This window comes from Delphinapterus leucas, chromosome 10 (assembly GCF_059928025.1).
Source record: "Delphinapterus leucas isolate spDelLeu-1000000601 "Yukka" chromosome 10, BTC_Dleu_Yukka2, whole genome shotgun sequence".
NCBI lineage: Eukaryota > Metazoa > Chordata > Mammalia > Artiodactyla > Monodontidae > Delphinapterus > Delphinapterus leucas.
This window is the reverse complement of record NC_143138.1, coordinates 30,988,115-31,000,545: the sequence shown is the minus strand read 5'-3', so window position 1 is coordinate 31,000,545 and position 12,431 is coordinate 30,988,115. Positions and strand designations below refer to the sequence as shown.

Here is a 12,431-nt window from a genome sequence, read left to right as displayed (position 1 = left end):
CAGCCAAGGGAAGAGTCAGTAAACTTGAAAAGGTGAACAGAAATTATCCAAGCTGGAATACAAAGGGAAAAAAAAACCCGAAAGAAAGAGAACAGAGGATCCAAGAGCAGTGGGATAATATTAAATGGTCTAACATACATAAAATTGGAATGTCAGAAGGAGAAGAAAGTCTGATACTGGGGGGAAATAGTTGTAAAACATATACATGATAAAACAGTTGTATCTGGAATATACAGAGAAATCTCACAACTCAATAATAAAAAGACCACTTCCCCGAACACACATACACAAATAAAAAGAAAACCAATAAAAACTGAGCAAAGGATTTGAATAGACACTTCACAGAAAAAGATATTCATATGGCTGATAAGCACATGAAACAATGCACATCATCATTAGTCATTAGGGAAATGCAAATGAAAACCACACTTACATACCATTACATATCCACTAGAATGGCTAAAATTTAAAAGACACAATACCAAGCGTTGGCAAGGAGGTGAAGTAACAAGAACTCTCACGCACTGCTGGTGGGGAAGTCAAATTGCACGACCCCTCTGGAAACTACGTTGGCAGATTTTTTTATATAGCTGAACACATGCTATATGACCAAGCCATTCCACTCCTAGGTTATTTACCCAATAGGGTAACCAAATGGTTAAAAAAAAATAGCCTTATGTTTGAACTCTCAGGAGTATCTTGGATCTCTGAGACGATACAACCCTGTTGCCTAAGACTGCTCCTGGGCAGGATTCTCCAAATGGGTTAAATGCTTTGAATGAATAGGAATTATAGGCACTCTGAAGCCTAGCCAAAGTCATTATTTTCTTTCCACCTTTAAACTAACGCTATGGCTGGAAGGAAGAGGGAAAGAAGTGATGACAACAAAAAGTGTGTATTTCAGGTATACCAAAGTCTGACGCTCTCCTGGAATTTCCCTTGGACCTTTGCATCTGGCCCCGCTACTCTCAACGGGCTTGCTAAGTGATAATTAAGCATTTGTCTTCCCTGTAAAGCTGCTAGAATCCATAACTCTGAGCGACTGGGCGGCAGTCATGTTAAGAAACTTCTTAAGGGTAAGTTTTGTTGGTGTGACCAACAAAAGTGGGGGCTGGGGAGTGGGGGGTGGCTTGAGGAATTCTGTTTTACTAATCTTTTCTATCTTTGCTCAAGTGCTAAATTAGCTGCTTTGTATTTCTCAAGTCTCAATCATCTACATCTTTTGGTGAGGCTCAACATTTATTTCTTTAGGGATTTTGGCATATAATTTAAAACCCTAGGAAGGAAGAGGCTGGTGATTTGGCTGATTCTTTTCCTTTCTGCTGGAACAAGGAAAATTTAGAAGATGATGAAGACACTGAGAGAAATACTTAATGAACTTTTGATGAAACACGGCAATAGCCTGATTCGGGTCTTCATTCTGACACTGGCAATTAAAGCTCCCTTCTCAAATCATATGAAACTGTATCCCTGATCATGCTGTTAACAGTATCTTTTGGTTTTAGTTTGTGATTAGAGCATCGTTTACCTGTGTTCCTCAAGAAACTACTGCTTTCTGAGACTTCCATAATTTATGCTAAGAAGTAATTCATTACAGTGGAAATTGTCCATAAATTAGCTAACATAAGTAGCATGATTAACTATCTGGAGAATTCTCTTAGCCCCATGCTTCTCAAAGTGGAACAAGGTGTATTTCCATCTCCAAGGACAACAGAAAGTCATAAAACACAAATGGCATGCCTTCAGTGGGCATCAGGTTTACTTCATATTCTGTAATTTACAAATAATTTTTTAAAGGCAGATTTCGTGAGATATAATTTCCATGCAGTAAAATTCACCCTTTTTGAATGTATAGTTTAAGTTTTGCCAAATGAATATAGATGTGTAACTGCCACCACAATCAAGATAAAATATTTCCATCACTCCCAGAAGTCTTGTGTCTTTTATAGAAAATTCTTGCCCCCATCTCTGCCAACCACTGATCTGTTCTCTGTTCCTATAGTTTTGCCTTTTCCAGATGTTGTAAAAATAAAATCAGACAGTATGTATTCTTTTATGGCTTAATTTTTTCATGTAGTGTAATACTTTTGAGATATATTCATGCTGTGGTCATCCATAATTTGTTGCTATTTATTGCTGGCTAGATTCCATTGTATAGAGGTACCATAAGTTGTTTATTGGTTTATCAGTTGATGAACATTGAACTGTTTCCGGTTTTGACTAATTATGAATGAAGCTGTTACAAACATACACTTACCCCTACCCCTAGGATATCCTTATGTCTCACTCCCTTACTTTTTCTCAAGACTCTGCTCTAATGTCATCTGTTCAGAAAGGTCTTCTCTGACTACTCTATTTGAAATGGCACTTCCCATCACTCTCTGGTCCCCTATCTCCTGTTTTAGTCCTTCAAAGTGCTTAGGATTACCACCATCTACATTATAGTTTTTACAGAAAAGAAAAACAGAGATCATATTAGCCAGGGTTCTCCGGAGAAGCAGAGACAACAGGATATGTCTTTATATATATAGAGAGAAACAGAGCCAACAAAATATATTTACATAATTTTAGACCTGAAATCTAGCCTAATTCATTCATTTACAGATAGAGAAAAATTAAGCCCAAGATAGTGACGTAATCTGATCTAACATTAAATCCATTACTGTTTTAACTACACAAATGTGATCTTATTATCAGAAGCAACAACTATGCTACTGTTACACAAAAAGCAAAACAAAACAATTATTTTGGGAAGATAAACATCATTCTAAATCATAAAAATTATTCTAAATTACGCAGAAATTATGTGGAAAAGGATATTTATAGCTATTATTGTAAGAAGACTCCCTGAAGACTGATTTTTATTCAATAAATATTCTTGAACACCGGCCAAGAACCAAATATGTATTGCACTAGATGTTACATTATTCCAAAGACTACTCATTTATAATTAATTAAAGGAATCACTACTCGTTGAATAGGCACTTACCAAGTGCTTACAATATAAGAACTATGTAAAACATTGGTGAGAGGTCAAAACAAAGAAGTTACTACCTTCAGCCCTCATCTTGAAGTTACTTAAAGTTTGATATCAGAGCTAGAATCTTGGGACTTCCCTGGTGGTGCAGTGGTTAAGAATCAACCTGCCGATGCAGGGGACACGGGTTCGAGCCCTGGTCCAGGAAGATCCCACATGCCGCAGAGCAACTAAGCCTGTGCACCACAACTACTGAGCCTGCTCTCTAGAGCCCGCGAGCCACAACTACTGAGCCTGCTCTCTAGAGCCCGCAAGCCGCAACTACTGAGCCTGCTCTCTAGAGCCTGTGCACCACAACTACTGAGCCTGTGCTCTGGAGCCCGCAAGCCACAACTACTGAGCCCACTTACCACAACTACTGAAGCCTGCGTGCCTAGAGCCCGCGCTCCACAACAGGAGAAGCCACTGCAATGAGAAGCCCGCGCACCGCAACGAGGAGTAACCCCCACTCGTTGCAACTAGAGAAAGCCCACGTGCAGCAACGAAGACCCAACTCAACCAAAAATAAATTTTAAAAAATAAATGTATTAAAAAAATGCACTAGACTCTTTATGTGTTTCATATAACCACAATTTTGAAACAAGTGAGAAAAGAAAAGAGGATTTTCCAGTATTCGTGTAAACAGCCAAATTGGGAAGTGACTTTGATAAAGTGGAAAAAAAAAAACCATATGGGACCTGAGGCAGGAGACCAGAATCTCTTCTGGGCTCTGCCATCAGCAGTCTCCAGGCAAACCAGTTCACGTCTTTGGGCATCGCCTGAAACAGTCAAATGAAGCAGCTCTTCACTGTGAATGTCAGTCAAAATCACCTCCTCAGAAGCTTTATAAAAATGTGCCATGTACAGGAGCCACCTCAAAGCCATTCAATCAAATGAGCTGGGGAAATCCGTGGAAAAGTTCTTCAGATTCTTCTTCTATGGCTCCCTGGTCAGTGATCTATGGTTCTTTCTAACCTCTAACAGACTCAGTCTGTGAAATGTAGTTTTAATATTTTCTAGCTAGAACAATAATATATTTAAAATCTCTTTTAAATAATATATTTAAAATCTCTTTAAAATACAAATAATATATTTAAAATATATTTAAAATGTACTAAAAGAGATTTAGTACATTTAGTACGATGTGCCTATACTAGTTTCTTTTACAGTACATAAGACTCATCCTAGTATTTCAAGAACTACAGTCAAAATATATGAAAAGTGACAAAAATCATGTAAGAAGGATAATCGCCCTGCAATGTTATATATATGTGTGTATATATATATATATATATGTGTGTATATATATATATATATGTGTGTGTGTATATATATATATATATATATATATATATATATATTTTTTTTTTTTTTTTTTTTTTTTTTCCGGTACACAGGCCTCTCACTGTTGTGGCCTCTCCCGTTGCGGAGCACAGGCTCCAGACGCGCAGGCCCAGCGGCCATGGCTCACGGGCCTAGCCGCTCCGCGGCACGTGGGATCCTCCCGGACCGGGGCACGAACCCGTGTCCCCTGCATCGGCAGGCGGACTCTCAACCACTGTGCCACCAGGGAAGCCCTGTAATATATTTTTAATTTATAAAGTTAAGCTACAAGCCACTATATAAAGAAGATGCTAAATAAAATTATTTACTTTGAGTCTGGCAACTCAAAAAACATCCCTAGGGCACAGTCCCAGGAGGTGGAAATAGGAAACTGCCCCCTGCAGCTTGCTTTGATACTTCCCACTCCTATCTTTCAACACAGGAAGTATTACCAAGTTGCCTTACTTCGATTTAGGAAAGGCTATGATTTGGAAAACAACTCTTGGTAGACTTCTAGGGAAGAAATTTACCCTTTTAAAGGGCATACTGGCAATAACATATTTGCTACAGAGATGGAATTATTATTCGTGGGTTGGTGGAAAAAGAAAAAAAATCATTTTTGAACAATTCTGTAAGTGTAGTCCTACACTGGGCGCAGATGTGAGCTTTATGGAATAGCAATGGAGGACTTTAGGTAGGACCTATGTTTCCTTAAAGTTTTTTCTGACTAAAACAAAATCATAGCATATGAAATTTTCCTCAGTCTCCATATGTAGAGCACTTCTCCGCTCTCTCCTACAGAAAAACCTGTCTGACCTCTCCAGCCAAATGAAATGTTTATGTTTACTGACTGTTGACTAAGTCCACGATTCCCTTGTAGGTGAAATGAGTTCAAGGAAATCCTGTTTAAGGGAGTTAAAGTACATCTGTGCAGTTTATCATCATCTTTAAAAGATGTATTAGTACATCATCACTACCTTTAAAAGGCATATTAGTACAGCATCACTACATGGAAAACTGGTGTTTTGGTTAGTTTTCCTTTTGTTTTTATTTTATTTTCCTTTAAAATACTGAATTTGAAATTCTTGCTTGGTTCTGTGTTGAGAATGTAAAAATAATTTTCTTTTACTTAACTTGGATCCTACAATTACTTAGATTTCCGTAGGGCCTAACACTTCCCCAGCACCTCCATAGTTGTCACTTCTGACTAGTAACAGAAGAATGCTGGGGTACCTTTTGTTAATTATTTTTTCCAAAATGCAATGGAAGATCAAACAAAATCATTCTGAGATATCATGAGTCCAATATTCAGTAAGATTAATTTAAAAATCAAGACATGTTCTTGGAGAATGTAGAAAAGAACATGGAATTTCTAGCCTAACATCTTGGTAGTGTCACTTACTAGGTGTTATGATCATGGGCAAATCAATTTAACTGAGATAATAATACCGCTTCATCAAATTGATGGTAGGATCAAAAGGACATCTTGTACATACAAGGCTCTATAAATAGTAAACTATTACATACATGTTAGCTGCTTGTGTTTCTTAATTTGTATTTTTTGTGTGTGTGTGTGTGGTATGCGGGCCTCTCACTGTAGTGGCCTCTCCCGTTGCGGAGCACAGGCTCCGGACGCGCAGGCACAGCGGCCATGGCTCACGGGCCCAGCTGCTCCGCGGCATGTGGGATCTTCCCGGACCGGGGCACGAACCCGTGTCCCCTGCATCGGCAGGTAGACTCTCAACCACTGCGCCACCAGGGAAGCCCTCTTAATTTGTATTTTGAAGTGAATCTATAAAAGTCTCTGTCTCTGGCCAATGAAGACTATCAACAAAAGGTTCTTACAGACTTGCTTCAAATCACAAAGATACCCAACTAAGCCCACTTCTGTCACATCTGATTTCACTGATTATGAATCCTGAGTATTATGCTCTCCAGCAGAACAGTTCATGTGCATAATAACTAAATTTCTAAAAAATAGTCAGTTTTTGTGCCTATACTAGTTTTAAGCATCAGCTTTAAAATGATCAAAACTGCAACAGATTTTAATTAATCTCAGGGCTCTATTAATCAAAAGTACAAAAAGAGGCAAAAAAAAAAGGGCAACTTCTCTGATATTATCTGCAAAAACAAATACCTTATTTAACATGTTACAAAATGTGTATGAATTTACACCTCTAGTTTTGCTTTTTCTGTTTTTAACACAAACAAGACAAAAATACCCTTCAGAAATATTTGCTAGAAATAAAAGCAATACCAACACTGAATAAATGTAAACAAATATGGCAAGCACGCCTACACAGAAATCAGTACACTCTATTTTTAATCAAAACCCCAAACCACCATGGCATTTTTACGGCTTATAACTGAAGAGGACCTTTCAAACCAGTGCCCCCAACTCAAACAGTGAGTCACTTCAAGATTGATAAAAGTAAGATCACAATCTAGGGTAAGACCAACACATTGCTCCTTTAAAGTGTAGACAGCTCTTTGAAATTATCCTTTTCTAGTAAGGCATTCACTAAAATTCCACTTGCTTTTTTTTTAAAGTGATGGGATGGGATTCCAGTAGAATATGGTCATTTATTTATTTTCTTATTCATATTATTTGTAAAATATTACCCTTAAGTTACTCTGTATATATTTGTATCAATCTTCTTCATCTCAGATTTCAAACTCTTTTAAGCCAGGAATCAACACTTTCTTATGATTAACAATGGACCCAATATACTCAAAAAAAAAAAAAGAAAAACAAGTCTGAAGACATTAAAACATTTAGTTGTTGAGCAATTGTACTGGGATCCTTCAACCCTGATAAAAGAAGAAGTTTCTTTATCAAAAACTTTTGGGTCCAAAGATGTGATGAAATAAAAATGTACACAAAGCATATAGACTTCCAACTATTGGAGAGGGCACACATAAACAATCACATGTTAAACATCCTGATGCCACACACTGAAGAACTCTATGGGTAAATTCTTAGTGGTTTTCTTAGAAAAACACTGTATAATATCTATTTACCAAAATAGGACTGCTCTTAATTCTCATTTCTTTACACGTGTTTATATTTACGGTTACTACTGGAAATATTATTATAAGTCTACATAAACTTAAATAAAACATTTTCCCAACTATTTTAAGCACAAATTTAGCACTGAAGTAACATGTACTAATATTATATTTTTATAATTACAAACACAGTTAGGTAAGGCTCATTTATTAATAAAAGCAGCTAACGCAGTACTCAGTATACACCAGCACTGTGCTGAGAGCTTTATAAGCATAATCTCATTTAATCTACAAAACAGTAGTGTCCCTGTTTTACAAAGGTTATCCACTTTATCCGTGGTCACATAACTGCAGGATCCAGATTCGATCAGATCAGTTCTACTTAACTCCAGAGCTGAACTCTCACTACCACAAAACAAGCTATTTTTCATTATATGGCACTGTCACAAACATCCTTCCCCTGTAGTGTATGATTCTTTCTAATGGTTCTAAACCAACAACTGCAAACCATGCTTTCTCAATTGGGGCTGAGAATCTTAGCAGGTTGGGGAGGACTGTTGTCAGCACAGAGCCAGAGAGGACCGCAAATACATTTCAAAAGTCCTATAGATAGATGCTTCAGAGACAGTAACATGTCTTTAACGATGCTAAGAGCAAAATTCAGCTTGGCTGTCTCTTTTTTAGGGGACGATATCCCTCATGTCCTACCTTGTATACCCAAAAGTATTTCTATCACAGCGCCAATCGCACTGTACTGTCACTATCTACTTTATTGTTCTACTCAAACTACTGCCTTCTGCCTTTTCATCTTTGTGCCTCCCATACCCCCAAAATTTACTAGAAAATAGAACATCTGTATCAGACCTTCCTGGCTGAAGTATCCAACAGTCGTTGAGAGCCCACAGTTTTAATTGCTCATGAATTCCCTGCACCATCGTGGGCAAGATTACCCATTTTTCTAATCCTCTGGTTTGTCAATACACGAAATACATGAAAACATATTACAGTCACAAAACAAGTGTCTAATATATGTTAGGTTTTGCTTTTCTCTAAATGAATAAAATAAAAAATTGACCTTTTACATCTTTGGAGTTTGGTTCCTCCTTTATAACATAAGGATATTTTAATCATATTATCTCAGAGTCTGACCCCTTTCTTGCTAATCTATAACACATGCTCCAAACCTAAGAAGACATAGACCATGAGGCATTTTAAGAATCACCAGGCATAAAAGTGAGGTGAGTAAGTGGAAAACTGAGCAAACATTAACATCGACTGCCATAATGGCACATAATGCTAACTGCTTAAATGGGCTTTCACTTTTATGAGCTATCAATCTAAATATCACCTTTGCAAAACACTAACAGAACAACACATGAATAGTTTGTAGTAACAGACTCTGTTTAAAATGAACATTTATAAAAATGGTTTTTACATTACATTTCACCTTCTTAATGTTCTGAAACTGAATTATATTCTCCAAATGTTTTGATGAACTAACTTTAAAAATATATATGGATATTTTAGGGTACTGAACTAGGTACAGTAAAAAGATAAGTGTTTCCTAGGAAATGTGGGGCAGGGAAGGAGGAAGGATGAATATGTAGTGCCCAGGGCATATTTAGGACAGTGAAACTATTCTGTATGACACTGTAAAGGTGGACACATGTTATTATACATTTGTCAAAACCCACAGAATGTATATGTCACATCATTAGTTGTAACAGATGTAGCACACTAACGCAACATGCTAATAATAGAGGAAAGGTGGGGGAGAGGGGAGAAGGAAGAGGGTAGTGAGAACTTTCTGTACCTTCCACTCGTGTTCCTATAAACCTAAAACAGTTTTGTTTTGTTTTGTCTTGTTTTGTTTTTGCGGTATGAGGGCCTCTCACTGTTGTCCTCTCCTGTTGCGGAGCACAGGCTCCAGACGCGCAGGCTCAGCGGCCGTGGCTCACGGGCCCAGCCGCTCTGAGGCACGTGGGATCTTCTCGGACCGGGGCACGAACCCATGTCCCCTGCATCAGCAGGCAGACTCTCAACCACTGCGCCACCAGGGAAGCCCCTAAAACAATTTTTTTTTAAGTCTATTAATTAACAAAACAGTTTTGGAAATATATAATGGTGATGGTTGTGCAACCCTGTGAATATAATTAATGCCACCAAATTGTACTCTTAAAAATGGAAAATTTTATGTTACATATATTTTACCACAATAAAAAGGATCTGATACACTCCTTGTTTGATAAGAAAATAATTCTGTGATTCTAGGGAAAAAATGCTAATAATGAATCACAATCCAATGTAGAAATCAGTGAAAATCTTCATGGAAAAAATTTTCATGAGATACTATTCCACTATAATAAGAATATTTAATTTTACTTTTAAGTGCTCCATGTTGACAAAAGCAGTATCTTGAGGGACTTCTGGTTCTGTCATGATGGAAAGCCCCATACGTCCCAAGTCTTTCTTCTCACAACTAAAAAACCCTAGATGTAACACAACAAAGAAGCATAGGAAGTTTCTGAAAGGCAGAAAAAGAAGGCTAGCTGCCTAGAGACCTCACCTCTGGAGGAATAACATGGCAGTGCGTGCCCTGGGTTTCCTACTGCCCCCCATGTGTCCCAGGCAGGGTACTCTGCAGAAGACTGACTGCAGGACCTCCAAGAAAAGCCTCCCCCCGCCCCCCAGCCAAGGACCAGGAAAAGGGCAGACCAACAACAGAAAATATTTTTGGCAATACTTATCCCCCTCCAGCCAATCACTAATGGAAAAACCATGCTCCACTTTCAGCAGGTCAAATGAGAAGTTAAAGTTCCAGCCTCACCCCGCTCCACACCCTATCCTTCACACACAGAAGCAGTCAGCCTCATTCACCCACCAGCAATCAATCAGGAAATTGGGCGGGCAGGCTGATCTTCCATACTCCACCAGGGAAAACCAAGGGGTGCACTAACTCCCCTGCTGGGAAACTGTCAGTGGGCTGAGAGGGAAGCTGATCTTAGATTCCCCTCTGTTGCTCATTCTCCTCAGTTGCTAGAATGCCCCCAGTGAAGTAGCATCTGTAAGGCAGAGCAAAAAGCTGAGCCTCCTCCCCTACCCAGCAGCAATGAGATGTACTAAGAAGGCAGTCCCAGGCAGAGCGAGTCACCATGATTCCTACTGTCAGTGCAGTCCACGAAGGAGCTGAGCCTCAACTCCCTCACAATCAATGAGACTGACCAAGACTGCACAAGGGGAGACTAGCCCCTGCTTCACTTTCCCTCTTCCCTTAGTGTCACTGAGGCCCAGTGGGGAGCTGAATCTCCATACCCACCCTGCAGTGCCAAGCAGGGCTGGTCAACACTCCTATTCCCCACTCCCCTGGTGTCAGCAGTGCTCAGGGGGAAGCAGAGTCCCAACTCTGAATTCACAAGGCCAACGGAGGTAGTGGGATGCAGAGCTAGTTGGCACTCCACTCCTTCCATCCCGACCCTGATGGTGGCAGGCTCAGCAGGAAACTGACACTATAACCCAAAACCCCAAGACGGGAAGGTGAATATCCAACCTACCATCTGCAACAAGGCAGTGGGAGTCAGTGTCCTACTTTTGCTACAGGGGTCCTGGAGTATGGTTTGGCGAGGAACCTAGTGGGAATCTGAACATACTCCAACACCCAACCCTTGGGTTACACTTCAACAGGAGGCCTAGCTGATTTAAATATATATATATATATATAATTCAATGGGATCAAGAGTCTCATAATATCAGGATATAATTGAAAAAAATCACTGCCATACCAAGAACCAGGAAAGCACAACATGAATGAGAAAAAAAACAACAAATGTCAAGCCAAGATGAAACAGATGACAAGGATTTTAAAGCAGCTGCAACACATGCTTCAACAAGCCATTAAAGTTTTGTTAACACAAATTAATAAGTTTTTTAAAATAATCAAATAGAAAGCATAGAACTGAAAAAATATTATAAACGAAATAAACTCATTGGATGAACTCAATGCTATAGTTAAGATGACAGAGAAAATCTTCAAGCCCAGATGGTTTCACAGGAGAATTCTATCAATCATTGAAAGCAGAATTAATATAGATTTTACCCCATCTGTTCCAGAAAATCAAAAAGGAGGAAAAATGTGCCCACTTATTTCAGGACTATTACTCTGATACCAAAACAAAAGGAGTCCAAAGCACAACAAATCCACAACACAGTATAACAAAGGGGGGAGGAACTATAGACCAGTACCTCTCATAAATTTAGATGTAAAACTTCTCAACAAAATATTAGCAAATCAAATCCAGCAATATATGAATATAAACAGAATTATATACAATGACCACTGGAATTTATTCCAAGTACACAGGCCTGTTCAATACTTATAAATCAATCAATGTAATCTACCATATCAACAGACTAAATAAGAGAAATCATAAGATCATGTAAACTGATGTAGACAAATCATCTGACATAATCCAACATCATTTCATGATAAAAATTCTCATCAAGCCGGGCGTGGTGGCGCGCGCCTGTAGTCCCAGCTACTCGGGAGGCTGAGGCAGGAGGATCGCTTGAGCCCAGGAGTTCTGGGCTGTAGTGCGCTATGCCGATCGGGTGTCCGCACTAAGTTCGGCATCAATATGGTGACCTCCCGGGAGCGGGGGACCACCAGGTTGCCTAAGGAGGGGTGAACCGGCCCAGGTCGGAAACGGAGCAGGTCAAAACTCCCGTGCTGATCAGTAGTGGGATCGCGCCTGTGAATAGCCACTGCACTCCAGCCTGGGCAACATAGCGAGACCCCGTCTCTTAAAAAAAAAAAAAAAAAAAAAAAATTCTCATCAAATGCTTTCCTCCTAAGATGTGAACAAGGCAAGGCTGTCTGCTCTTACTACTCTTATTCAACATAGCACTGAAAGTTCTAGCCACTGCAATAGGACAGTAAAAAGAAATAAAAGTATCTCTATTTGGAGATGAATGCTTCTCTACATGGAAAATTCCAACAGATTTGCCAAAAAAACTCTTAAAACTGTTCAGTTAGTTCAGCAAAGTCATAGGATACAAGACTAACACAGAAAATTAAATTTCTATATGC

The 12,431-nt window shown here is 39.0% G+C and overlaps 1 protein-coding gene and 1 non-coding gene across 8 annotated transcripts in view; one reads left to right on the top strand and one right to left on the bottom strand.

Moving 5' to 3' along the window:
* SUPT3H (SPT3 homolog, SAGA and STAGA complex component) overlaps nucleotides 1–12,431 on the bottom strand; it is a 452,287-nt gene that overhangs the window by 295,568 nt on the left and 144,288 nt on the right. The window lies entirely within an intron of this gene.
* On the top strand, nucleotides 11,848–12,147 carry LOC149748191 (signal recognition particle RNA). The gene has a single exon (XR_016394780.1).